General features: G+C 53.0%; 1 pseudogene; it reads right to left on the bottom strand.

Annotated features, from left to right (window-relative positions):
• Positions 1–351: 351 nt before the first annotated feature.
• LOC148162350 (histo-blood group ABO system transferase pseudogene) lies at positions 352–1,595 on the bottom strand (annotated as a pseudogene).
• Between the last annotated feature and the right edge of the window lie 3,633 nt (positions 1,596–5,228).

Raw genomic sequence — 5,228 nt, 5'->3', positions numbered from 1 at the left:
CCCATGGCTGCGGTGAGGTGTAAGGACTGGGAGGGAAGACCCGGCCAGCGCCTGTTCTGGCTCCATGGCTGCTACAGGGCTGCTCCCAGCCCCAACAGGCAATGTCTGTTTAGAACCAGAGAGAAAACCTTTTCCCTCAATCGTTCTTTTTAAAGATGGTTGCTCAGCATTGACACAGAAAAACCTCTGACATAAAACTGGAGCCGTTCACAGTTGCAAATGACCCCGAAATGATCAAAATGTAGTGACCACAAAGAGAGGAACGTGTGCCCCCAGGCAGGCCTCCTGTGCACAGGGGTGCCTGGGGCGTTGGCGTGCCCGTGCAAGCAGTGCTGGGCTCCACACTTTCCCTCAAGGGGACAGAAGTAGGAATCTGCTCTGACAGCTCCGCTCAAGGCAGCACCCCCTGATGGAGACGGGGGCAGCCCCTCGTGACTTCCAGATGTCCTGGTGATTCTTGGGCACAGCCATGGATCTCAGCTTCTTCATGACCCAGGGAATGATGGGGGGCCAGCCCAGCAGCCTCGGGTCCCGCAGATCCTCCAGGGGACAGCCCAGCAGCCGCGGGTCCTGCATGGCCTCTGGGGGCAGCCCCTCATGAGTTCTGTGTGTCCTGGTGATTCTTGGGCATGGCCCGAATCTCAGCTTCTTCATGACAGGGGCAGCCCAGCAGCCGCGGGTCCCACAGGTCCTCCAGGGGACAGCCCAGCAGCCGCGGGTCCCACAGGTCCTCCAGGGGACAGCCCAGCAGCCGCGGGTCCTGCATGGCCTCTGGGGGCAGCCCCTCATGAGTTCTGGGTGTCCTGGTGATTCTTGGGCACAGCCATGGATCTCAGCTTCCTCATGTCCCGGGGAATGATGGGGGGGCCAGCCCAGCAGCCGGGGGTCCCACACGTCCTTCAGGGGACAGCACCTTCATGGGCCCATGGTCCAGCAGGTACCTGTTCAGGTGGCTCTCATCGGGCCACACGGCCTCAATCCCATTGGCCCAGCTGACCACCATCGCCTGGTGACAGGCCGAGGTCAGTCGGGGAACCTCCACCACCAATCCCCCAAAAAAGGCCCCCATGTAGTAAAAGTTGCCCTGGTCCCTGGGGATGTGGGTCTGGGACTGTGGCCAGTGCTCATAGCTAAAGTCCTCATGGGCTGCCCAGTAGAAACCGGGGTGTGGGGTGCCAAAGAGGGGGAACAGGATCTCCATGCCCACGTGGTCCCAGAACTTCATTCCAACATCCACGTCCACGCACACCAGGTCTTCCACGTCACAGAGGAAGCGCTGCTCGCGGAAGCGGTGATCATCGCTCTGTGCCGCATGGACACATCCTGCTAGTGCAGGACGCCGCGGACCTCAACGACCACCACCCTCTGGCCCTCCCAGATCGGCACATGGGGCACAGCAACCAGCTGGTCAGTGAAGACGTAGTAAGTGACCCTGTGTCCACCATGAGGACCACCACCCTCCGACCCACCTGGAGGGGCACACGGGGCCCGGCAGCTGGCTGATTGGTGAAAACCTAGTAGGTGACCCTGTGCCCCACCATGAAGTGCTTCTCTGCCGTCTGCAGGAACAGCTCCAGGAAGACCACGTATCCACAGGGGCAGTGGACAGGGCAGGAAGAGGGTCACTGCCAGAGGCTGGCAGCAGGACCCCAGAGTTGGGGGCCATGGACGTGTGCACCTTCGTCAAGGGGGCAGGCCCCGGGCTGCTTTAAGCAACAGCCACCTCCTGACCTTCCTGAGGGAGTCTGCCAGCAGGACCTCCCTAATGTCTGTTCCCAGAGATGGGGGCCATCAGCACCCCATCTTCCAAAGGGGAGCCTGAGGCTTCAGAAGCTGGAAACCCATGCAGCCCCACAGTCAGCATGCTGGAGCCACGAACACTCCCCCTGTGCTGAGCTCCTGTGCAAACCCTGCAGGTGCCCTCCACTGGCCGCCCCCCCTGCAGATCCCGTCCCCACCTTCCAGGAAGGAAGCACCTTTGGGCACAGCCCTCATTTCTATGTCTTACAGAGCAGCTAGAATCAGCAGGGCCGGCCACCTGTCCCACTTTGCTTTGAGTGGGCTGCCGCTGGCCCCCACAGACCTGTCTCCACTTCCTGTAGGGTCCTCCCTGGAAGGCTACTGCGCATCCTGCTGACAAGGTGCTCAGTAAGCCACTGGTATTCCTAGGAGGGGTCACCCTCAAACTCTGCCACATCAGGAATCAGGTCCAGCCCGTGGACAGGGAAGGCAAAAGAGGACCCCAGGAAGAGAGGGGGCTTGCTTAGACCCCAGGCTCGAATCCAAGGGTGTAAGCCTCCATGTCCAGGTCTACATCTCCCCGGCCCCAAAAGATTCAAAGTCTTGTCCAACCACGTCCCATGGCTGGTCCCCCTTTAAGGGTACTACCTGCTCCCCCCTGTGAGGACAGCAGCTCCCCCATTATCAGCAAGTGTGGGGAGCCCCTCTGAGACTGATGTGTTTGCATAGGCACTAAGGCTACTTCCCTGGGCCTGCCCCATACCTGGCAGGTTAGTAAATCACTCACACAGGGAAGGCGGGCACTACATTTAAATAGGGGACAAGAACATTCAACCAGCAGACATGAGTCAGGTCACCAGAGGGCAAGTCCAGACCCAGCCAATGGGGCAACAAGCCAGATATGAAGCAGGGGGATAGAAGAGTGATCCTGGCAGAAGGCACAGCAAAAGCAAAGGCTTGTAGTCAGGCCCAGGGCACATGTGGGATGACCACACACTTGGGTGGCGCACAGAAGGGGGGGCCGTGGTGGAAGAGGTGAGGCTGGAGAGGATGGGCAGGAGGGGAGCAGACCACAGAGAGGCCCAAAGGTTATGTTCCGAAAATATCACTCTAGTTACCAGAGGAGAATGGGTTCTGTGCAGCAGAGGACAGGTAGACCCTAAATCTAACCTGAACCCTAACCTTACCCATACCCTAACCCTAACCCGCACCCTAACCCTAACCCGTACCCTAACCCGAACCCTAACCATACCATAACCCTAACCCATACCCTAACACTAACCCATACCCGTACCCATGCCCTAACGCTAACCTATACCCTAACCCATACCCAAAACGTACCCTAACCCGTACCCTAACCCATACCTTAAACCATACCCTAACCCATACCCTAAACTCTAAACCCCAACCCCAATCCCAACCCGAACCCCTACCCCAGGTCCAAAACCATGAACCCGAACCTGAACTCGAACCCCTAAATGCTAAACCTGAACCCCTAACTAGAACCCCAAATGCCAAACCCAAACCTGAACCCCGAACCCGAACCTGAACTCGAACCCCTAAACCTAAAACCTGAAACCCTAACTCTAACTCCGAACCCGAACCCCCAACCTGAACCTGAACCCTAACCCCTAAGCCCTAGCCCTAGCCCAAACCCTAACCCCTAACCCCTAAGCCCTAAGCCCTAGCCTGAACATCCTAACCCTTAGCCCGAACCCCCTCACCCTAGCCCGAACCCCTCGCCCCTTGCCCTTCACCTGGACTCACCTGTGAAAATCACCCTTCTGGCCGATCGCATCTTCCAAGCTTCAGGACCTTAACCCAACCTCAGATATACACATGGGTGAACACATGGACAGACATTTCTCCAAGGATGACATACAACTGACTAACAGACACTTGTATAGTGCTCCATATCACTTGGCTTCAGGGAAATACAAATCTAAACCACAATACGGTACCCCAAGACGCCAGGCGGAATGGCTAAAATTAACACAGGAAACAACAAATGTTGGTGGGGTGTGGAGGAAGGGGAACCCTCTTACACTGTTGGTGGGAATGCAAACTGGTGCAGCAACTCCGGAAAACGACATTGACGCTCCTCAAGAAATTAAAAATAGAGCTCCCCCATGACCCACCAATTGCACTACTGGGTATTTCCCCAAAAGATACATATCTATAGTGAAAAGAAGGGGCACCTGCCCTGCAATGTTCACAGCAGCAACGTCCACTATAGCCAAACTGTGGAAAGAGCCCAGATGTGCACAGACAGATGAATGCATAAGGAGATGTGTTACATACATACAATGGAATATCATCCAGCCATCAGAAAGGATGAATACTTACCATCCCATCGACCTGGATGCAACTGGACGGTACTATGCTGAGTGAAGTCAATCTATCAGAGAAAGACAACTGTCATATGGTTTCACTCATACGGGAAATAAAAGAAACAGCACAGAGGACCATACAGGAAGGGAGAAATAGCTCAATGGAAAATCATCAGAGAGGAAGAAAAACCATGAGGGACTCTTAACTCTAGCAACAGAAGGAGGGTTGCTGGAGGGGAGGTGGGGGGGGGGATGCAATAACTGGATGACAGGCATGAAGGATGGCACGTGATGCAACGAGCAATGGGTGTTATACACAACTGTTAACTTACTGAACACCACAACTGAAACTAATGATGTACTGCAAGTTGGCTCACTGAATTTAAACTTTAAAAAAAACTCCAAGAATCCTAACATTTTATATGAAACCACAAAAGATAATGAACAGATAATGCAATGTTGAGAAAAAAACAAACCTGGAAGAGTCACAATTCCAGATTTCAAATTATACTACAAGCTGTAGTCATCCTAACAGTATGGTACTGGCACAAAAATAGACACAGTGACCAAGGGAACAGGACAGAAGCTCAGACATAAACCCAAAAGGCAGGCAAGAATATCGAAAAGACAAAGGACAGTCTCTACAACAAATGGTGTTGGGAAAACTGGACACCTATGCACAGAAGAATGAAATCAGACCGCTTTCTTACACCATACACACAAACTCAAAATAGTTTCAAGACCTAAATGTGAGTCCTGAAACCATAAAAATCCTACAAGAGGACACAAACACTAACTTCTCTGACATAGACCACACCAACATTTTTCTACACATGTCTCCTGAGGCAAAGGAGACAAAAGCAAAAATAAACTACTGGGACTACATCCAAATAAAGAGTTTCTGCACAGCACAAGAACAATGAAAACGTAATAATAAAAAGACAACCTACTGAATGGGAGAAGATATTTGCAAATATCATATGCAATAAAGGGGCAGTGCCCAAAATGTATAGAACTGATACAACTCAACATCCAAAAAACAAATAATCCAGTTAAAAAATAGGCAGAAGACATGAACAGACATTTCTCCAAAGACGAAATACAGATGGCCAACAATCACATGAAAAGATGCTCATCATCACCCATCGTCAGGAAAAT

The sequence above is a fragment of the Eumetopias jubatus genome, unplaced genomic scaffold, assembly GCF_037043125.1.
Source record: "Eumetopias jubatus isolate StellerSeaLion01/CBP00866 unplaced genomic scaffold, mEumJub1_p1.0 scaffold_16, whole genome shotgun sequence".
Classification (NCBI taxonomy): Eukaryota; Metazoa; Chordata; class Mammalia; order Carnivora; family Otariidae; genus Eumetopias; species Eumetopias jubatus.
This window is presented reverse-complemented; position numbering and strand designations above follow the sequence as displayed.